At 43.2% G+C, this 24,783-nt stretch overlaps 1 protein-coding gene across 1 annotated transcript in view; it reads left to right on the plus strand.

The window, feature by feature from the left end:
• The window catches only part of LOC126335350 (protein lozenge-like), a gene marked incomplete at its 3' end in the record, with an annotated part of 654,398 nt that overhangs the window by 346,423 nt on the left and 283,192 nt on the right, over window positions 1-24,783 (plus strand). The gene's annotated exons all lie outside the window — the stretch shown is intronic.

Below are 24,783 nucleotides of genomic sequence, written 5' to 3' on the forward strand. Positions count from 1 at the left end.
ATCGAAGCCCCCCCCCCCCCCAACCTGCACTGTTCTTAGAAGTTACGTGTTCTAAATCATTCCAAACATGTGCGATAGGCATCTGCTCAATAATCCTTCAAAGGGGCTGCATTTTTGTAGTGAGAATTACTGTAACATCTCAATTATAATATAGGCGAAATGTTCACCGACAGTTTTAACGCAAGTGTTTCATTTTGATACTAAGTGGTTTATTAGAAACTACACTTTTTATCATATGTTCCTCTAGTTCAGTTCAGTAATCAGTATCTTGCAACGTCATGTCTATATCACTGTCGTGGACTTCGCTGTAAAACGGTAAATATTATTCCTCGTCGTACTCATTTTATATAATTATTCGCATTTCATTAAGTATATTGCTCAAGTCCTCTTCCTCACCTTCGTCCTAATTTTTATTTACTGTAAAAATTTTTATGTACTCTAAACAGTTCGCATAGTCAGATTAACAAAAGTAGACTAGATTTGGTTAGAAGAGCTACGTAGTCATCTGCGTTCCATAGTTTTACCTGTCTGCTTTACACTGCTTTTTTTCTACTGTTTTCTTTCACTTGCACAATTGATTCTCCAAAACATGAAAACTTCCTTGACTTCATGTTCTTATTCGTAGAAAGTCTAAAGCAGCTTCCGCATGACCATTCTCATCCCGGCTTCCAAACAGATAATGTTTTGTGGCTAGTTTAGATTATTCGAGAATTATAAAACTTTCTTTACTAATACCACCCTACAACCCCTACAACCCTGTGATAGGAATTGTGAAACACTCTGCATATGTAGTATCTGCAGAATTTAATGGACGTGGAGATCCAGGTATCTTTGACGTCAGTTAGGATCGGGCGGATGAGGGATTTGTAGGTGAGGATCATATAACTACCTCTTACTATAGTTTTTGGGCTTTTGCTTAAGTTATACCTTATGCAAGACTTGAGTTAGTACCGAGCTGTTACTTCCTCCCAAACAGGTGTGCTTTACCACTGCAGGTGTTTCGGTATACCCCTTTGCTAGCGAGTTCAGATGGTTCAAATGGCTCTGAGCGCTATGGGACTTAACATCTGAGGTCATTACTCCCCTAGACTTAGAACTACTTAAACCTAGCTAACCTAAGGACATCACACACATCCATTCCCGAGGCAGGATTCGAACCTGCGACCGTAGCAGCAGCCCGGTTCCAGACTGAAGCGCCTTGAACCGCTCGGCCACAGTGACCGGTTGCAAGCGAGTGCTCGGCTTGGGAAACTGAGAAGCTTGTCACTCTTCCGTAAACTAACAAAAAGCTATTCATCTCGGAAAGCTGCCGTCCGGTCTGCCTAATAACAGACCTTAGCAAACTTCTCGAACATAATCTTTACCTCTTCCTCTAAGTCCTCTCAGACACCAACATTCTAACAGCCGAGAAGTTTGGTTTCCGGACCGAGCGTTCTACAGCAATCCCTGCCCTTGGCTCAGCATATTTATCTGGCCAGGGCAAAGGGAGAATCAACAGGATCAGTATTCTGATGCATAGAAAAAGGTTCTGATCGCGTCTGTCATGATGACCTCATTCAGAAACCAGGTTTTCTTCGGTGCCCATAGTGCATAATGATTATCAACTCCTTTCTCACGAAGCGGCGCTTCTTTGTAAGAAATAGTATTCGTCCCAGTCAGACACGGCCATCGGAGGCAAGAGCACTACAAGATGGGGCCGGCCGGAGTGGCCGAGCGGTTCTAGGCGCTACAGTCTGGAGCCCCGAGACCGCTACGGTCGCAGGTTCGAATCCTGCCTCGGGCATGGATGTGTGTGATGTCCTTACGTTAGTTAGGTTTAAGTAGTTCTAAGTTCTAGGGGACTGATGACCTCAGAAGTTCAGTCCCATAGTCCTTAGAGTCATTTGAACCATTTTGGAACTACAAGGTGGGAGCGCCTCTTGTGTACATTCTTTACACGATCGATATGCCTGAACAGGTCGTCGGTGAAATGGCACTCTACGCCAACGACACTGCGATGCACACTGAGGCGACAAAAGTAATGGAATACCTCCTAATATCGTGTCGGACCTCCTTTTTCAGGCGTAATGCAGCAACTCGATGTTCGATGGTCTCAACAAGTCACTGGAAGTGCCCAGTAGAAAAAATGAGCCACTTTGCCTCTATAGCCGTCGCTAATTACGGAAATGTTGGTGGTTCAGGATTTTGTGCACAAACTGACCTCTCGATAATCTCCCGCAAGAGTTCGATGGGGTTCATGTCGAGCTATCTGGACGACCAAATCATCCGCTCGAATTGCCCAGAACGAATGATTTTGGCCCAGTGACATGGCGCATTGTCATCCACAAAAATTCGTTGTTTGGGAACATGCAGTCGTCGAATGGCTGCAAATGGTCTCTAAGCAATCATTCATAGACATTTCCAGTCAATGATTGGTTCAGTTTTACCAGATGACAGCCCACACCACAATGGAGCTTGCACAGTGACTTGCTGACAACTTGGATCCTTGGCTTCGTGGGGTTTGGGCCACAATCGAACCCTACCATCACGCCTTCCCAGCTGAAATTGGGCCATGGTCCTTCAGTCGTCTAGAGTCCAATCGATATGATCACGAACCCAGGTGAGGCGCTGCCGATGATATCGTGCTGTTAGCAAAGATACTCACGTCGGCCGTCGGCCGTCTTCTGCCATAGCCAATTAACGCCAAATTTCGCAATACTGATCTAACGGACAGGTTCGTCGTAACTCCCACATCGATTTCTGCCGTTTTTTCACCCAGTGTTGCTCGTCTGTTAGCACTAATAACTCTACACAACGCTGCTGCCCTCGGTCGTTAAGTGAATATCATCAACCACTGCAGGAGAGATAAATGCCTAGAATGTAATATTCTCGGCACACTCTTGTCCCTGTGAAGCTCGAAATACTGAATTCTCTATCAATTTCCGAAATACAACGTTCAAAAATGGCTCTGAGCACTATGGGACTTAACATCTGAGGTCATCAGTCCCCAAGAACTTGCAAGGGAACCTCCCCATCGCACCCGCGTCCGATTTAGTTATAAGTTGGCACAGTGGATAGGCCTTGAAAAGTTGAACACAGATCAATCGAGAAAACAGGAAGAAGTTGTGTGTCACTATGAAAAAAATAAGCAAAATATACAAACTGAGTAGTCCATCCGCAAGATAGGCAACATCAAGGATAGTGTGAGCTCAGGAGCGCCGTGGTCCTGTGGTTAGTGTCAGCAGCTGCGGAACGAGAGGTCCTTGGTTTAAGTCATCCCTCGAGTGAAAAGTTTACTTTCTTTATTATCGCAAAGTTATGATCTGTCCGTTCATCCATTGACGACTCTGTTCACTGTAATAAGTTTAGTGTCAGTGTTTTGCGACCGCACCGCAAAACCGTGAGATTAGTAAACGAAAGGACGTGCCTCTCCAATGGGAACCGAAAACATTTGATCGCAAGGTTATACGTCAACCAATTCCTCCACAGGAAAACGCGTTTGATATATTCATACGACACTGGTGACGCATGTGCGTCACATGATAGGAATATGTTGTCGACCCACCTAACTTGTACACTTGGCGAATGGGTAAAAAGATTCTTCTACCTTGCCCGATTTAGGTTTTCTTGTGGATGTGATAATCACTCCCAAAAAAGTGATGAAAACACAACGGACGGACAGATAATAATTGTCTGAAAACAAAAAATTAAACTTTTCACGCTAGCGAAGACTTGAACTAAGGACCTCTCGTTCCATAGCTGCTCACGCTAACCACGGCGCTCCTGAGCTCACACTCTCCTTGATGTTACCTATCTTGAGCATGGACTACTCAGTTTGTATATTTTGCTTACTTTTTTCATAGTTCCACACAACTTCTTCCTGTTTTCTCGATTGATCTGTGTTCAGAATTTCAAGGCCTATTCACAGTGTCAACTTATAACTAAATCTGAGGGGGGTGCGATGGGGAGGTTCCTTTGTTAGAACTAGTTAAACCTAACTAACCTAAGGACATCACACACATCCATCCCCGAGGGAGGATTCGAACCTGCGACAGTAGCGGTCGCGTGGTTCCAGGGTAAAGCGCCTAGAACCGCTTAGCCACATTGGCCGGCGAAATACAATGTCCCATGCTTGTACCTACAAGTATCATTCCGCAATCTAAATCTGTTAATTCTCATTGTGCGGCCATAGTCACGTCGAAAACCCTTTCACATGAAATTACAGATCCGCCAATGCACTGCTGTCTTATACCTCGTGAACGTGATAATACTGTCATCCGTATACGTTCATATGGCTATCCCACGACTTATGTCACCTCAGTGTTCATCCACCGAAACTTACATCAAGGGTGGCATAAAATTACTCACTGCTTTCCTGACGAAGACGATAAGGTTTACTGTCGAAAGCTCGCAAATTCGACAAATGTACCAAGAATATCTTACACAACAAATCCTTCGAAAAAGACTGCTTAGTTATGCAGTCCTCAAACTAAATGTTGCATTTTTTTTGTCAATACTGGACGTAGCAGAAAAGAGAACTGGTTTTGTTCTGTCAAATACAGTCACAAGAAAACGAAAATAAAGAAGGTAAACACATAACCACTTACAAAAAAGAATCAAAACCTTACAAAAGATTCCACTGCAAACACTACAGTTTCTTCTCACTGTCATCTTGCATGACACATTGTTTATGAACCAACTGACCCTCCTCATTGCCCGTAATTTTGAGGATTTATTAACAGCAAAATCGATTTCGATCACATAATGATCATCTTCAGTGTTGTAGAGTAGAAATTAAAGCTCGTAGGCACTGGTGTCTAGTTATTAGCGGTAACAGAAGCTATTAATCGATCACAATTGTGAATTGTCATAGCTAAAGCACTGAAGATAATCATTAAGTGATCTAAAATCGATTTTGCTGTTAATAAATCATCAAAATTACGGCCAATGCTGACCTTCCTTCTAATTTCATTTATCATATGGTCGTTGTGCACAGAGCACTCGATGGAGTCGCCAATCAGCACTTGTGAACGCGGTTAGGCATACCCCTCATCAAATTGTCGAAATAAGCCTGTAGGATATTGCTCCAATTCTCCGCAGCAGCCGCTATGTGGTCTCTGCTGGGATAGGACGATGGACCCTGCATTTTCAATGCAGTTGAGATCCGGAGAATATGGGGCCATTCCATCCGACTATTCGTAAGCTCTAATAGAGAGGTGTTCTCAAGAGTGTGTCGATGGGGACGTGCATTGCCACTCATCAGCGTGAATTCTGCTTCAATCTGTTCACCAAACGGAGCCCCACTGCGTGCAAGGATGTCGTACCGATGCCTCACGCCCGTCAACCTCCCACGAGGGGTGTCCTCTGGTCGGTCACACATGGTTCCACGACAAAATATGCCCATACTTCGTTGATAAGGGTGGTGGTACCAAGCCTCCTTGATGAGGGTGGTGGCCTAGGATAGCACCATCATTGGGGTGTAAAAGACTTATTGCCTCCACTCTCGAATATAAGTATTGTGAGAGTGGATCTCATCGGAAGAGAGGGTTGTGTCCCATTGCTGCCTAGCCGGCAAAGAGTGATTTCGTTCCCATGCGAGGCGAACTCGAGTTAGAGGATGAGCCTTGAGAGGTCCCATGGCGCGTACTCCTAGCTAACGGAGCTTATTTCGTATCGTTATTGTTGTCCAAACCATCCTGAAGCAACGCATCTCTCGCGACGATACACAGCATAAGTACTGTAATGTTGCAATGGACTGCACATACTGCCCACCCTCCTCTCCCCCATCCCACCCTCATGATAGAAATTTAAAGTCTTTTGTCGCTAGAGTTACATAACGTGTTTCTGGATCACAACGTTCAATTTTAAGGTTTCGGCAATATGCAGCATATTCGAGGCGTGTTCTTTAAATAAGTACCGTTTTGAAATTTAAAAAAGACGTGCTAAGCTACCTCAATAATTTTATTTTTGCATGAAAGCCTGTACCTTAATCTACTTTTATACATAATTTCCGTCAATATTGAGGCACATGTCATAACGTTGTACCAGTTTTTGAATACCCTCCTCACAGAAGTCTGCCACCTCACTTGTTAACCAGTGCATCACCACTGTTTTCACTTCGTCATCGTCTTGAAGACGCTGACCGCACAGGTGTTTCTTCTAGTGGACGAACAGATGGTAGTCACTGGGTGCAAGATCGAAGCTGTACGTAGGATGATCTACAGCTTCCCATCGAAAAGATGTGATAAGATCTTTGGTCTGATTCGCCACATGCTGACGGACATTGCCTTGCAGCAAAACGATGCCCTTGCTCAACTTCAATGGACTGTTGCTTTGATTCTGGTGTGACGTAGGCCACCCATGTTTCATCGCCCGTGCCGCGCGGGTTTAGCCGTGCGACCTAGGGCGCTGCAGTCACGGACTGTGTGGCTGGTCCCGGCGGAGGTTCGAGTGCTCCCTTGGGCGTGGGTGTGTGTGTTTGCCCGTAGGACAATTTATGTTAAGTAGTGTGTAAGCTTAGGGACTGATGACCTCAGCAGTTAAGTCCCATAAGATTTCACACACGTTTGAATTTTTTTTATCATCGCCAGTAACAATTTGGGTTAAGAAATCATCACCGTCGTTGTGATACCGCTCAAGGAAAGTCAATGCACTATCTAAACTTCTGGTTTTGTGCACATCCGTCAACATTTCGGTACCCAACGTGCGCACAATTTTCGGTAATTCAAATGCTCGGTCACAATGCCATACAAAACATTAGGAGAAACATTAGGAAAGTCATCCACCAAGGAGGAAATCGTAAAGCGTCTCACCTTGTTGTCCACTTCCTGCACCAAACAATCATTAACGATCGAAGGACGCTCACTCGGTTGTTCATAATGCACATTTGTGCGGCCATCTTTAAATGCTCCCGCCCACTTTCTTACCATTCCACCACTCATAATGTTTTCTCCGTAAACTGCACAGATCTCACGATGAATATCGATCGCTTTTAGGCCTTTAGCACTAAGAAATCGTATAATAGCCCACACTTCACAGCCGGCGGGGCTCATGATCATCGGAGGAGTCCTAAACACTCAAAAAAAAAAAAAGAAAGTCATCAGTCCCTAAGCTTACACACTACTTAACCTAAATTATCCTAAGGGCAAACACACACACCCATGGCCGAGGGAGGACTCGAACCTCAAGAGGGACCAGCCGCACAGTCCATGACTGCAGCGCCTAGACCGCTTCCTTTATTTTTTTTTATCTCATTTTGTTCGCTTTTGTTTGTTGCATCTGCTCGGGGATGACGTCGTAAGACATCCGTTTAAGTTCGTTGTTGATCGATTAGCTCAGTTTTTTTCTATTACACAGGGCTGCTAATCCTCTGACCGAACACGCTGTCCGCTGTCCGCTGTCGGCTAATCCCGCGCGGCACCTGAACACTCAGTTCTCAAAGTTGAAACGTCCCCTTTGAAAAATTATACAAGACTGTGCTTAAACTGACACACAATATCTTTAGCGTAACGCAATCTGACTTCCAAAAATCCCTACGAAAGAATGGCCCTGACTAGCATTAACCTATACGTTTCACAAATCACTTACCTTACAAAAATCTTCGTTACTCAAGCTACTGCAATACAGCGAGCGCCACTACTGCCAGCTAAATAAAAGATTCAAACTACTGAAGGCACTAACTACTGACTGATAGGCATAGTTAGCAAATGAAAGATTTTAATAGAGAACAAACAATGTATTTACCTCACTAGTCATAATATATATAGCAGTTCATGACACCAATTCTTACAAATTTCAAAACTCCGCCATCTCTCTCCCCACGTGCACCACTGCTGGCGGCTCACCTCCAACTGCGCAACGCTACGCGCTGTTAGCATCCAGCTGCCGCTGCCCGACACTACAATGGCGAGTATTACAACAATGCCAACCAGCCACAGACCGCACACGGCACAGCCAGTGATTTTCATACAGAGCGCTACGTGGCGGCGGCGTTACCAATAAAAAAAACTAAACAGCCTACTTACAAAGTAAACAAGGAAGAATCAGATTGTAATGGCGTCAGTGCGTAGATTAAGGTATATGCTTTCATGTTGTTGTGTACATAGTTCCGCGTAGTCAGCGCGTAGACAACTGTCCCACTAGAGCGCGCCCCACTAAGCACAACAGCGCAGGCGGAGCGCTCGTCCGTCTCCGCACTACGAGATGGCGCTGTCTTAGAGACCAAATTCTGCTTCCGCCGATCCGCGTATTAATATGTAACGCAGCCAATGAGATTGCTGCTAACGTAGAACCTTTTCTCCTCGCGGATACCTGAACGCGCGAGGTATTACAAGGAGTGTACAGACCTCCTATTGGTCAGTCTGCCTTAGTCTGCATTAGTCTGTAGTCAAGTTTCAGTTTGGGCCTACTAAGATTATCATATTCCTCTACATAGCCATGAAGAGAAATGTATAGACACTTTGTCAAGTATCAGAGATATGTGAGAATAAGTTTAACGTACCAAGACCAAAGGAACTTCAGAATGTCAATTGTAAATAGCATCCAGAATCAAGTTACATAATGTTTATGCTTGTTATTATTTTAATAAATGTGTGTGAAAATTAATCAAGTTCTGTTTAAAGTTGGTCACCGTCAATCTGCTACTCTAAGCGTGCAAGTGGCATTTCTATCGTCTGACCTAACGGCAGAAGATAAACAAGCCACGATAAGACCACGAGACATATTGCTGACACTCGCCTACTTCGTTAGAGCGACAAGTCAAATAATCTGATGGTGTGTGTACCGAAGGTCTTACAGTACGCACACCACACATGTAAAAATAACATTATTGAGATATCTTAGCACACCTTTTTTTTAAATTTCAAAACGGTACTTGCTTAAAAAACACGCCTCGTAGTTTGACCAATATACAGTAAACAGTTGCACTATACCCGTTGTCGTCATCCCCATTCTAGACGATATGAGTGCAAATAGCAACAGGCTGGCACATTCCAGTAGCGCTTCAAAACTCGAAATCTTTCAGGGACCGCGAGTGAGGGCGCGGCAGCTTACGAGCGACACGGCGCCGCGGCAGCGGTAGCGGTCCGCGCGTCGAGGCCAGGCCGGCCCCGGGGCAGTTCGTGCTGGCGGACAGATTTGTGACGTGTGTCAATGGCTGCCGCCGCTGTCTCGGCTTTTCACTTGCAAATGCCGTCATGTGGCGGGCGCAGGTGGCCCGGCACACGACGCTATTGTGGCCGCGTCGCACGCGAGACCCGGCGCTTTCATTTCATTAGGCCGGCGGGCGCGCCACCCCCGGCAGCGCTTCCTCCCCCTCCCCCTCCCCCTGCCGCTCGCTGCCCCAATTTCACAAACAATTTGGACCAATTTGGTCAAACAATCGGCGGCGGCGGCGGCGCCCTTGCGTGCCGGGCCCCAACAGCTGACAGAGTCGTCCGGGCGCGCACGCCACGGCCCGCGGCAGACGTCGGCGTCGCGCCGCGGAAGCCGGTGGCGGCCGCGACTCAAGGTCTTCCGGATCACGTCACGTTTTCTCGTACTGTAGCTGAGCGACCGGGCTGTCCGAATCTCGCAGCGTCACCGAGCATTTCTCCTGGGAATGGGGGAGGGGGCGCTAACTATAGGATAACTGGTGCCCAGCGCAAATGTCGACATTGTGTCCTTCTCCCCCACCGCTACCACCTCCTGATGACGTCACATCATCCTTCTAAATTACTCCTTATCGCTGGCACGTCGTTTCATTCGTGGACGGGGATCGATCTGACTTTACGAAGTACAGCGTACAAACTTTAATAATATGTTTTTGAATGATACAGGATTTGTAAGACCTGGTATCGTCGGATGACAGAGACAGAGCGGTCTGCATTAATTGATGCAATTTTCAATGATCGTGATCACGAGGAAATATACACTACTGGCCATTAAAATTTCTACACCAAGAAGAAATGCAGATGATAAATGGCTACTCATTGGACAAATATATTATACTCCAGCGGACAAGTGATTACATCTTCACGCAGTTTGGGTGCGTAGATCCTGAGAAATCAGTACCCAGAACAACCACCTGTGACCGTAATAACGGCCTTCATACGTCTGGGCATTAGTCAAACAGAGCTTGGATGGCGTGTATAGGCACAGCAGCCCATGCAGCTTCAACACGATACAACGGTTCATCAAGAGTAGTGATTGGCGTATTGTGACGAGCCAGTTGCTCGGCCACCATTGACCAGACGTTTTCAATTGGTGAGAGATCTGGAGAATGTGCTGGCCAGGGCATTAGTCGAACATTTTCTGTATCCAGAAAGGCCCGTACAGGACCTGCAACATGCGGTCGTGCATTATCCTGCTAAAATGTAGGGTTTCGCAGAGATCGAATAAAGGGTAGAGCCACGGGTCGTAACACATCTAAAATGTGCCGTACACTGTTCAGAGTGCCGTCAATGAGAACAAGAGGTGACCGAGACGTGTAACCAGTGGCACCCCATACCATCACGCCGGGTGATACGCCAGTATGGTGATGACGAATCCACGCTTCCACGCGTTCACCGCGATGTCACCAAACACGGATGCGACCATCACGATGCTGTAAACAGAACCTGGATTCATCCGAAAAAAATGACGTTTTGCCATTCGTGCACCCCGCTTCGTCGTTAAGTACACCATCGCAGGCGCTCCTGTCTGTGATGCAGCGTCAAGGGTAACCGCAGCCGTGATCCCGGAGCTCATAGTCCATGCTGCTGCAAACGTCGTCGAACTGTTTGTGTAGATGGTTGTTGTCTTGCAAACGTCCCCATCTGTTGACTCAGGGATCGAGACGTGGCTGCATGATCCGTTACAGCCATGCGTATAAGATGCCTGTCATCTGTGATACGAGGCCGTTGTGATCCAGCACGACGTTTCGTATTACCCTCCTGAATCGACCGGTTCCATATTCTGCTAAGAGTCATTGGATCTCGACCAATGCGAGCAGGAGTGTAGCGATAGGCTACAATGTGACCTTTATCAAAGTCGGAAACGTGATGGTAAGCATTTCGTCTCCTTACACGAGGCACACAACAATGTTTCACCAGGCAACGCCGGTCAACGAGAAATCGGTTGGACACTTTCCTCATGTCAGCACGTTGTAGGTGTCGCCACCGGCGCCAACCTTTTGTGAATGTTCTGGAAAGCTAATCATTTGCATATCACAGCATCTTCTTCCTGTCGCTTAATTTTCGCGTCTGTAGCACGTCATCTTCATGGTGTAGCAGTTTTAATGGCCATTAGTGTAATCACAACCTGAATATTGCCGGTTTCAGAAAGAATCACCAAAAAATTGCAATTAACGATCTTTGAAAACATTTCACAATACGAAGAAGGAGTTGTCCGACATAAACGAAAGTTCGTAAGCGTGTTTCTACATCTGAACGATGATGTCTTTCCAAATTTCGCGCCAGCTTCAAAACACGGTTGCTTTAAACACACGCTGTAACGGTCGTCAGCGTTAGTTGCCTTTGAGACTGGACGTGTTGGGTCAATGTTAATGAAGAACGCCTTGAAACGACAAAGACTCCATTATCAACACGTCTCTGAGTTTCTGCGAGGTCGTATAATAGGCCTACGAGAAGCTGGAGGTCCCTTCTGCGATACTGCAGAGAGTCTTGGCAGGAATGGAGCCACTGTACGTGACTGCTGGCAGCGATGTTCACGGAAATGTACGTTCGTTTTGGAGATCGGGCTCTGGACGGCCACATGCCAGCACAAAGTCAGAACACTATCTTGTGTGGCTCATGGCCCTGGCGCAACATACTGCATCTGCAGCAGCAATCTGAGCAGCATTTGACACCACAGTGGCACAAAGGATTGTTACAAATCGGTTATTTCAAGGACAGCTCCGAGCCACAGACCTGCGGTCTGCATTCCACTGGCAACTTCAGTGGTGTCAAGACAGAGCTCATTTGTAGGCAAGGTGAAGGTCTGTTGTGTTCTCTGATGAAAACTGGTTCTGCTTCGGTGCCAGTAATTGTTGTGTTTTGGTTAAAAGGAGGCAAGCTGAGGTCCTGCACCCAGCCTCCCTGCCTTCTAGACACACTAAACCTACACCTGTGGCGCGATTTCATATGATAACAGAAGCACTCTCGCGGTTACTCCAAGTACCCTGAGTGCAAATTTGTTCATCAGTCCGGTGATTTGACATGTTTTGCTGCCAATGACGAACAGCATTCCAGGGGGTGTTTTCCAACGGAATAACGCTCGCCTACATACCGCTGTTGAAACTCAACACGCTCTACAGAGTGTCGACATGTTGTGTCGGCCTGCTCGATCAATAGATGTCTCTCCAGTCGAGCACATACGGGACTTCATTGGACGACAACTCCAGCCTCATTCTCAACGAGCGTAAAATGTTCGTTCATTGACCGATCAGGAGCAACAAACATGGAACTGCATCCCACAGACTGACATCTGGCATCTGTACAACAAACTGCATGCACCAGTGTACGCTTGCAAGCAACATCCTGGGGGTACACCAGTTATTAATGTACCCGCATTTCCCATTTTCAATGGCTTATCACTCACTTATGGTCCTTCAGTGTTAATCACTTAAATATTTTACCTAGGCAAATGTATTCCCAAAATTTCATTATCCTACATTCGCTATCTTTTGGTGATGCGATTTTTTTCCGTCGGTGTTCGATTTTATAAAAGCATTAAAGGAAAAACATAGAAAAAAATTAAACCTTGCATACTCTAGAATCTGTGCAGGGTTTAGCATAGTAACAACGTTCCTATCTCCTTGTTGTTCTACACGCTAACAGTCATGCTTTGACCAACCTTTGAATATTCATAAGCTAGACGATGTTGATATGTAGCTTTGCTGCCATGGTCAACACTGTACTTTGGTACAGATTCTCGAATAAACGTAGATCTTTCAGTATGTTTTATACTTTAATACTTTATAAAAAGGTGTGTTTTTAAATAAGCAGGAGTGGCTAGAGGACAAATGTAAGGATATAGAAACATATATCACTAGGAATGAGATAGATGCTGCCTACAGGAAAATTAAAGAGACCTTTGGAGAAAAGAGAACCACCTGTATGAATATCAAGAGCTCAGATGGAAAGCAAATCTAAGCAAATAAGGGAAATAAGAAAGATAGAAGGAATATATAGAGGGTTTATACAAAGGAGATGCACTTAAGAGCAATATCATGGAAATGCAAGAAAACTTAGGTTAAGATGAAATGGGAGATACGGTACTCCATGAAGAATTTGACAAAGCACCGAAAGACGTAAGTCGAAATAAGACTCCGGGAGTAGACAACATTCCGTTAGAGCTACTTACAGCCTTGGGAGAGACAGCCATAATAAAACTTTTTCATCTGGTTAGCAAGATGTATGAGACAGGTGAAATACCTTCTGACTTCAAGAGGAATATAATAATTCCAATTCCAAAGAAAGCAGATGCCCACAGATGTGAAAATTACCGAGCTATCGGTTTCATTAGACACGGTTGCAAAATACTAACATAAATCCTATTGAGAAGAATGGAAAAAACTTGTAAAAGCCGATCTCGGGGAAACTCATTTTGGATTCAGGAGAAATGTAGCAACACGCGAGGCAGTCCTGGCCGTACGCCCTCTCATAGAAGATATATTAAGGAAAGGCAAACCTACGTTTACCATTTGTAGACTTAGAGAAACTTTTGACAATGTTGACTGAAATGATCTTTTTCGAATTCTGAAGGTGGCAGGGGTAAAATACAATTTGTATAGAAATCAAATGGCAGTTATAAGCGTCGAGGGGCATGAAAGGGGGGCAATGGTTGAGAAGGGAGTGACAGGGTTGTAGGCTATCCCCGACGTTATTCAATCTATATATTGAGCTAGCAGTGAAGGAAAAAAAATTGGAGTAGGAATTAAAGTTCAAGGGGAAGAAATAAAAACATTTAGGTTGGCTTATGACATTGTAATTCGTAAGGATCATTCAAGGGCTTGAACTGAATGGACAGTGTTTTGAAAAGAGGATATAAGATGAACATCAACAAAAGCAAGACGAGGATAATGCAACGTAGTCGAATTAAATGAAGTGATGTTGAGGGAATTAGAAAACGAGACACTTGAAGTAGTAGCTGACTTTTTCTGTTTGGGCAGCAAAACAACTGATGATGGTCGAAGTAGGGAAGATATGAAATGTAGACTGGCAATTGCAAGAAAAGCATTTCCGAAGAAGAGAAATTTGTTAACATCGAGTATGGATTTAAGTGTCAGGAAGTCTTTTCTGAAAGTATTTGTATGGAGTGTAGCCATGTATGGAAGTGAAACATGGACGATAAATAGTTTGGACAAAAAGAGAATAGAAGCTTTCGAAATGTGGTGCTACAGGAGAATGCTGAGATTAGATGGATAGATCACATAACTAATGAGGAAGTATTGAATAGGATTGGGGAGAAGAGAAGTTTGTGGCACAACTTGACTAGAAGAAGGGATCGGTTGGTTGGACATTTCTGAGGCATCAAGCGATCACCAAATTAATACTGGAGGACAGCGTGGAGGGTAAAAATCGTAGAGGGAGTAGATGACTTTTTCTGTTTGGGGAGCAAAATAACTGATGATGGTCGAAGTAGGGAAGATATGAAATTTGTTAACATCGAGTGTATATTTAAGTGCCATGAAGTCCTTTCTGAAAGTATTTGTATGGAGTGGAGCCGTGAGTGGAAGTGATGGAAGGAGAGAGAGTGTTCCGTGTTAGCTGAATTAAAAACATTAGTCTTATCATAAAAAACGTCACGGAAAATGTTAATGAAAGATTTGACCGCTGATGATTTATGCCTGCGATGATGTGTTGTTTCGTAACAGTCCAGAAACCGCAGCCAAGACACAACTGTCTTTCTCTCTTTGGTGAGAGTACTTATTGATGTCTTCCTCAAATACTTACACCTATACAAAATTAACACAAAAAATTCTCCGCTGTGAAAGGCAATGAAGCCCTCGTGTCTAGAGCCGATCTAATGCCACTCATCTCCGAATGTCTCCGACTTTCAGAGAAATGCCAGCGATTAGTGGTTTCCGGACGTCAACTTTTTTATATCGCGTATGCAGCTGACTTTCTGTTGTGCTTTCGCTCTCGGAATAGCTTCAGGGAAATTCGAAGAGGGGCGAGGAAAAAAAGCGCCAATATTATTCAGCTGTGGTTTTTCCAAACGCCTGTCGAGCTCATAAAATGGTACGAGCACGCGAGACGCGACAGCACTGTTATTAAAAATAAAACAAACATTTTTCTGTCGGTTTTTTGTTACTAAACAGCATACTAAATTTTTACAGGAAAAGCGACGGCGCCGTGTGGGTGGTTGGGGTAGGGGGGAGGGGACAAATCGCGTTGAGGTTACACATCCGACTATCGAACGGCAGCGCTCATGCAATATTCAAGCGCTGCAGCGTTGGCGGGTTGCACGCCCCAACCAAAGGACGCCGGTTCGGCCACCGACCACTGCGAATGTCTATCTCTCTGCCTACCTGCTCGCTGCGTACACGAACGGAAGTGTCCAGGCGGTCTCCCGTGTTCACTACTGTCCGACCGCTCTACAAGCCTCGTGGTTTTTCACTACTTTAGTGTCTCGGTGGCTCAGGTTACAAATCCAAAACTCTCGGTTTAGATCACTGGACCCTCCTAGGATTTATACCTGTCACTTGTCACTTATTTCACCACTGGCAATGTTCGTTAATGCGAAAAATTCCGAGTTACATTGTCACTGGAATCCACGTTAAACTGTTGGCTCTCCTTAGGTAAATAAGTAATAAGTTCAGAGAATGAAGGAAGGCAACGGCATGCCACCTTCAACAGGGCCTTCTATATCTACACAGATACTCTGGAAATCACACTTAAGTGTATGGCAGAGGGTTCATCATACCACCTTCACAATAATTCTCCATTATTTCACTCTTGACCAGCAAAAAACGAACACCTATATCCTTCTGTGTAAACTCTGATTTCCCTTATTTTATTATGATGATCATTTCTTCTTATATAGGTCGGTATCAACAAAATATTTTCACACTGGGAGGAGAAAGATGATGATTCAAATTTCGTGGGAAGATCCCACTGCTATGAGAAATGCCCCAAATCCTGTATCATGTCTCTGACACTCTCTCCCCTATTTCTCGATAGTACAAACATGCTGCTCTTCTCGACGTACTTCGTTAGCTCCCACACCACGCAGCAGTACACCAAAAGAGGATGGACAAGCATAGTGCAGGCAGTCTCTAATGTATCTGCTGCATCTTCTAAGTGTTCTGCCAATAAATCACAGTCTTTGGTTCGCCTTCCCCCTGACACTTTCTGTGTGCTCTTTCCAACTTAAGTTACTCGTAATTGTAATTACTAAGTATTTAGCTGAATTTATGACCTTTAAATTTGTTTGATTTATCATGTAACCAAAGTTTAATGGGCTCCTTTTAGCACTCATGTGGATGACACCACACTTTTAATTATTTAGGGACAATTGCCAATTTCCGCACCATACAGGTATCTTTTCTAAATCTGTCTTGCAATTTGTTTTGACCTTCTGATTACTTTACTAGATGATAAATGACAGCAACATCTGCAAACAACCTAAAGAGGGCTGCTCAGATTGCTTTCCAAATCATTTATATAGATACATAACAGCAAAGGACCTATAACACTACCCTGGGGAACACAAGAAATCACTTCTGTTTTACTCACAGGAAATCACAAATCCAGTCGCATAACTGCGATGATATTCCATAAGCACACAATCTGATTACAAGCTGCATGTGAGGTGTCAAAACCCTTCTGGGAATCTAGAAATACTGAATCAATTTGAAATCCCTTGTCAAAAGCACTTAACACTTTGTGTGAGTATTTTGGTATTTAAAACAATCTTTGAATTGGTGACTGTTTCATTTACTCGAATCTTAGAACAGCAGTTTAGTAAATGCCATACCGAGCACGGGAAGTGACACAGAAATGACAGATTTTCTTCTCAACTGCTACTTCAGTAAGTGCAGATGACTCTCGTATATAAGAGGGGTGTCGATATAGAAAAGATAGGGTATCCAGTATTAGAATCAAAATGTAAAATAGTTTTGGAAGGCAGAAGAGACAGATAACATTGCATCAGAATGTCTAAAATCATTGGGGGAAGCAGTAACAAAATGACTGTTTACGTTGGTGCGTGGAATGTACAGGTCCGGCGACGAAATATCTGACTTTCGGAAAAACGTTGTCCACACGATTTCCAAGACTGCAAGGGCTGACAAGTGTGAGAATTGTTGTACAATCTGCTTAACAGCTCATGAATCCAAGTTACAACAAAAATAATATATAGAAGAATCGAAAAGAAATTGAGGATACGTCAGAGAAGAACCAGTTCGGGGTTTGGGAAAGGTAAAGACAACAGGCAGCCATTTCTGACGTTGCGGTTGATAATGGAAGCAAGAGTAAAGAGAAATCAACATTCATAGGACTTGTCGACTCGAAAAAAGTATTCGAAATTCTGAGAAAAATAGGAATAAGCTATTGGGAAAGACGGGTGATATACTATATGTACAAGAGCCAAGAGGGAACAATTAGAATGTGAGACCAAGAACAAATCGTTCCGATTAATAAGGGTGTAAGATAAGGATATAGTCTTTCATCCCTACTGTTCAATCTATACATCGAAGAAGCAATGACGGGAAATAGAAGAAAGGCTCAAGAGTCGGATTAAAATTCAGAGTGAAAGGATATCAATGATAAGAAGCGCTGATGACGTTGCTATCCTCAGTGAAAGTGAAGAAGGATTATATGATGTGTTGAATAGAATAAACAGTCTACCGAGTACAGAAAAAGGCTTGAGTGCAAATTGAAGAAGGACGAACGTAATAAGAACTAGCTGAAATGGGAACAGCGACAAACTTAACATCAGAATTGACGGTCACGAAGTAGATGAAGATAAGGAATTCTGCTACCTAGGCAGCGAAATAACCAATGACGGATGGAGCAAGGAGGACACCAAATGCACACTAGCATTTGAAAAGAAAGGGCATTGCTGGCCAAGAGAAGTCTACCAGTATAAAACAGAGGCCTGAATCTGAGGAACACCTACATCTACATCTACATGGTTACTATGTAGTTCACACTTAAGTGCCTGGCAGAGGGTTCATCGAACCATGTTCATACTACTTCTCTACCATTCCAGTTTCGAATGGCGCGTGGGAAAAATGAACACCTAAATATTTCCGTTCGAGCTCTGATTTCTCTTATTTTATTATGATGATTTACGTAGGTGGGTGTCAACAAAGTCGCGTATCATAGGAAGAAAATTCTGAAAATGTACGTTTGAAGCACAGCATTGCATGGTAGTGAAGCATGGACTGTGGGAAAACCGGAATCGAAGCATTTAAAATGTGGTGCTACAGACGAATGTTGAAAATTAAGTGGACTGATAAGGTAAAGAATCAAGAGATTCTCCGGACAATCGGCGAGGAAAGGAATATGTGGAAATCACTGACAAGAAGGGACAGGATGGTACGACATCTGTTAAGACGTCAGGATATAAGGTCCGTGGTACTAGAGCGAACTGTAGAGGAACTGCAGACAAAACCAGGAGTAGGAATACATCCAGCAAATAATTGAGGACGTAGGTTGCAAGTGCTACTCTGTCATGAAGACGGTGGCACAGGAGAGGAATTCGTGATGGGCCGGTTAGAAGACTGATGAGATTTAAAAAAATAAAAATAAAGTAAAAAGACGCAGCTGCAAAATTACTGATCAATACGCTTCACCTGGGTTTGTTGCCGAATTCTTGAGTGTATTCTAAATTCGAATATAATAAATTTCCTTCAGAGAGAAAAACCTAAATCCACAAATCAACTAAGCTTTAGAAAGCGACGTCCGTGCGAAACCTAGCTTGCCCTTTTCTCGCGCGATGTCCTGTGTAACACGGAAGAAGAGCAACAGGTAGATTCCATATTCCTAGATTTCCTAACGTGTTTGGCACAGTACCAGACTGCAGACAGTTAACGAAGATCTGGCCATATGGAGTAGTTTATCAGGCATGTGAGTGCCTTGTAGGCTTTAGAAGTTAATACACTGTCAGGTTATATTAATGTGACCACCTCCTATGTTCGACTTCAACGTGAAATAGCCACCCACAGAAGGTAAATGGCAGCACTAGCTGTGTAGGATATATAAATCGTGTCGAGGAGACGCGGAAAACAATGCAGTCTTTGTCATAATGTGAAAACAGAGTGATTTATCAGACATCCAAAAGGGCACGATCATTGGATTTTGCGCCAAGATTTTGAGCGTTTTCGAAACGGCTAAATTTGTAAACTGTTTCACGTTGCGCCGTGTTTTAACAGTCGTACGAGGGTGAGTCAAATGAAAACGTTAAATATTTTTTAAAATATTATTTACTGTGCAGAAGTGGTACAAAGCTGTATCACTTTTCAACATAATCTCCCTCACGCTACATGCAAGTCCTCCAGCGCTTACAAATTGCATAAATTCCTTTAGAAAAAAATTCTTTTGGTAGTCCGCGCAGCCACTTCATCAGAACGGAACTTATTTCCTCCCATTGCGCCTTTGAGTGGTCCAGACATATATAAATCACTTGGGACAAAGTCCGGGGAGTAAGGTTGATGAGGAAGACACTCAAAATGTAGGTCTGTAATTGTTGCAACTGTTGTACGGCGGTGTGGGGCCTTGCATTGCCATGTTGCAAAAGGATACCTGTTGACAGCAATCCACGTCGCTTTGATTTGATTGCAGGCAGCAGATGATTTTTTAGGAGATCTGTGTATGATGCACTGGTGACAGTGGTCCCTCTAGGCACGTAATGCTTCAAAATGACGCCTTTTTCGTCCCGAAAGAGAGTCAGCATAACCTTCCCTGCTGATGGCTCTGTTCGAAACTTCTTTGGTTTTGGTGATGAGGAATTGCGCCATTCCTTGTTCGCCCTCTTCGTTTCCAGTTGGTGGAAGTGAACCCAGGGTTCGTCCCCAGTAACGATTCTTACAAGGAAGCCATCGCCTTCTCGTTCAAAGCACCGAAGAAGTTCTTCTCAAGCATCAACAAGTCGTTCTCTCATTTCAGGAGTCAGCTGCCGTGGCACCCATCTTGCAGACGCTTTGTGAAACTGGAGCACATCATGCACAATGCGGTGTGCTGACCCATGACTAGTCTATAAACATGCTGCAATGTCATTCAGTGTCACTCGGCGGTTTTTCTTCACTATGGCTTCAACTGCTGCAGTGTTCTGTGGAGTCACAACTCGTTGTACCTGACCTGGACGAGGAGCATCTTCCACTGAAGTCACACCGTTTGCGAACTTCCTACTCCATTCGTAGACTTGCTGCTGTGACAAACATGCATCACCCTACTGAACCTTCATTCGGCGATGAATTTCAATAGGTTTTACACTTGCACTACGCAAAAACCGAATAACAGAACGCTGTTCTTCCCTGGCGCAAGTCGCAAGTGGGGCGACCATCTTTATAGTGATACAGCGACGGTATGTATGCATCTAGAGAGCCTGTATACAGAGAGAGTGGCCATAGGTGAAGTTGCTCGTGATTGGTTGATTAGATTTGGCGCCATTTTTCTGCCATACGTCTCTCGCGGTTCCTATGTTCCCCGTGCTTTTGAGTTGAAGTTCAGAGGACTTTTGGAAACGATTAAAAGGTATTTGGATTATTGAGAGACTTGTTATGCATTGTGCATGCATGTTCGATTTAGTTGTATATCTTTTTAGTACGTAATTAGTGTTTGCGATCTTAAATACCAGTTAAAATAATGAAACGCTTTGTGATGAAGTCGGTAGGCCTATATGTTTTAAGTAAACACGTTAGTAATTGTACAGTATTGTTTTTGACATCTGTAATTCGTTCTGCAGACGTTCGTAAACAATTTCAGGTTGTACTGCATTTGGCTGTAAACAACTGCTTACGACTTTCATTCATCTGACGTAATACAAAAAATGATTCAAAAGGCTCTGAGCGCTATGGGACTTAACTTCTGAGGTCATCAGTCCCCAAGAACGTAGAACTACTTAAACCTAACTAACCTAAAGACATCACACACACCCATGCCCGAGGGAGGATTCGAACCTGCGACCGTAGCGGTCGCGCGCTTCCAAACTGTAGCGCCTAGAATCGCTCAGCCACTCTGGTCGGCTGACGTAATACAGGTACGTTAAATCTTTAGCGTTATGCACTTCCGATACAAAACAAATGCTATACACTATATATTTTTATTTACGTTACTTTCATTGCAATACGTCTAGTAAACGAACTTTAAAGGAGATAAATGCAAGTAACGAATAATTTTTACAGCCACTGTACCAAATTTTCCTGTGCCGTACGTAGTAGGCTACTATTAGTATATTATAGCTGTAAAGCAAGGCATTTAACAAACGATTTCGCCATATTGTCTTGTGCTTTTGATTCGGTGAGTGTGTACTCCACTACTGGCCTTTCAAAAGTACCGCCCGTAGTTTGGCAGAAAAATAGCCGCCGTATCGTCCCGTTGGCCACTCTCTCCCTATATAGGCTCTCTAGTGTGCATCTGCACTATGCTGCCACCTACAGGCCATTCTGCACGCTGTTTGTGGCACGATTACCAGCTTATCGGAAACGGCGTGAAATTTCGATTTGTTATTACAAACCTAAGGTTTTCATTTGACTCACCATGCATAGAAGAATGGCGCTATTACAACTGGCGCCAAGGTAAGTGCAGTAGACAACTGCGGAGATGTATAAGGGCGATCAGATGTGGAATATTTCAACATCTTACACAAATTTGTTAGGAAATCTTTTCTAAAGTATTTGTCGATCTGGAAGCCACGGCCTGTACTTTTTACTCTTATTTTTAAATTTAATAACTCAAAAACTGTAACAGATATTAGAATCAAATTTTAAGCAAATAATTAGTACATTGTGAGCTGTATGTAAAAAAAATTAAAACGGTAGGATAAATAGTGGACTCAGTATTGGTTTTTATCTTGCTGAATTAGGCGTCATTTTTATTTTAGGTAAACTATTCTTGCACAGTATTCAAAATAAAAGGTCAAAACGAATTTTATTCTTTTAATTATTAACTTGTAGAAACAGTAACACAGGAATATATACCAAATTCTTGTTCCGCGTATTTTTTTAATGTTTTTAGTAGTCAATTTTTACTTCTAATAATTTAAGAACATATCACACGTGCCCATTTTAAAACATTTAATACATTGTTTAGTAACATGATTCACTGTGTAGGCACGCACTATAGCAGGTCTATTATTAATACAAAATTTTGTTTTGTAGCTTTAATATTTGATGAAATAATGATAATTAAGTATACATAAACGTCTATTGCGAGAAATTGTTCCGGCCTGCTTTTCATACTTTCAGCAGTTTTTTCAGCCTCAGCGACGCGTTGCCTGGTCCACTCGTAGCAGCCCACTCTTCACGTTGTCTCCAGTCTTGATGCCTAGTCTGCTCATGGTTTTTGATCTGCTTGCTACTCCATTGTTAAAACATTTTATGGCACACAGTACACCAATCTGAAAAGTTGACATGCCAACAAAAACAGTTTACAACACAATAGCAAGTGAAAAACGTTAGTAAACTCAAGTAACCTACTTGTATCGACAGAAAGATCGTTTGAACTCAATCCCTGCTCATAGTATAGTACATATGTTCTTCAAAGATATTACACAAACGCGTTGCTATGGAAATAACGGCTAAAAAATTAAGTAACAAGACTTTGCAAGCAAAGTTTTTTGTTTGGCACTAGTGTGGCCCTGCTTTAGAAAGGAATTTAAACACAAAAATGATGGGTACTCAGCACAAAGTACGTGTTTTTAGAATCAGGAAGAACCACAGAATTTTATTACACAAAAAAATCCATTTTTGGATCTTCATCGCGTCCACGTCCCCTTAAACCGTCGTAGCATTTAGATGTTCAACAGTACAGACAAGAAGATAATTGAATAATCTAAAATGGTGCCATAGAAGAAAGATGAAGATTAGATGGATATAACGGATAATTAGTGAAGAGTTACTGAATCGAATCGGGGAGAAAAGAAATTCATGGTACAACTTGCCTAAGAGAAGGACGCGATTGATAAGGCACATTCTGAGATAACAAGGAATTGTCTGTTTGTGAATGGCTGTAATTTGTAGCGAGAGGGGTGGAGTAAGGGGGGGTGAGGTTGTGGAGGGCTAAATGGAAGCATGTTCAGTTGTAGGTTACAGGTTTTGGACATATGAAGCGGCTTACAACGGATACACTACCGTGGAGAGGTGCATGAAATCGGTCATCGGACTGAAGACTACGAGAACACAATGTGACTGCCAGAATGTCCCACGAAAACGTAGAAACGCAGCCGCAGCACCGTGGCGAACATACTAAGAAAAACGCACTACCGAATTTGGCTGAAGGAACACGAGCGAGAAATATTCCACGACGCAGACAAAGACCACTCTGATGTTCGGCGAGCGTAAAGAAGGAAAGGAAAGTTCCGTCCGAAATGTGCCAGGTGGCCCGTGTCGGGAGTTTCAGCGGACCAGCTTCTCGGGACTCCCTTCTATCTCTTGCGTCCCCGTTCCCACGGAAAATCTACACAGCTTACAGCTACCACGTTTTCTGTCGTGTTATTTGGATTAATATTCCAAAACGAATTTTCACACTGCACTGATCTGGATCTTCCTGACAGATTAAAACTGTTTGACGGACTGAGGCAAATCTCTGAACCTTTGCCATCTGCGGGCATTTGCTTTACCGACTGAACAATTCCGGTACGATCCACAAACCCGTTGTTACACCTTTTCTTGCTGCTTTTTACATATTTTGCTTCTTTCTCGTTCCAAGCACAGGCTATAGTCTGTAACGTGGGCGTGGGGCACACAATACTCCTTAAAGCCTGTACTGTGGTAAGCGAACGGGCTTCACCTTATGAGAAAGGATTTTCTTATAGATATCGTCCGCGTGTACCTGAATGGTGACAAATCAGACTTACACCCACTCTGTAATAACAATGATACGTCATGTAAGTTCGAAATGCAACTACACGTCAGGATGGACAAAAAGCAACGCAGAAGATGCTACCAATTTGTTAATAATACGGTCACCAGCCTAATTAGGCATTAACTGAGTTTCTTCCCTGTACAAGGTGGCAGATATTCGTGCAAAGTAACAAGTAGTAACACTGCATAATATAGTAGAATTTTAGAACCAGAAAATCTATTGAACTGATAGTTTCACGTTCTGTAGTGATATGGAAAAACCATGAATACATAACACTACACTATAATGTATACTATAAAACTTCGTACTGTCTATTGATCTGATTAAAATCGGGCATAGTTTACCCTAGAAATAGTACTTTCGAGCCACACACAAAATGCCAATTTTGATAAAGATAAAACACTGATGAATTTTGACTTATATATTGGCTTTAACTTTTGCTGGTCAAACCAATGTGGAACACTTCAGAATTCAAGTAAAAAAAGGGAGGGGGGCCCTGAAACTGTTATGATCACTATATTTTAAAAAAATGATTACTGAAATTATCATGCGTTCAATATTTCCAGTATATGAGATAGTACTCTTTTTATCTTATTTACTTCTCATTTAAATATCTTTATATTTGCCTCGAAATAATTAAACTTCATTACTGTATCAATATTAAAGTTATCTTTCAACTTCGTTAGACCTTCGTTATTCATTTACTGGTTCATTAACAAAACAGTTCTTTAAACACCATTCTAACATAGTTAGGTCTGCAAGTAATTATTATTAACACAAAATTTAATTTTTCATTTCGGGACACTCGGATTGC

Source organism: Schistocerca gregaria, chromosome 2, assembly GCF_023897955.1.
Source record: "Schistocerca gregaria isolate iqSchGreg1 chromosome 2, iqSchGreg1.2, whole genome shotgun sequence".
NCBI classification, from domain to species: Eukaryota; Metazoa; Arthropoda; class Insecta; order Orthoptera; family Acrididae; genus Schistocerca; species Schistocerca gregaria.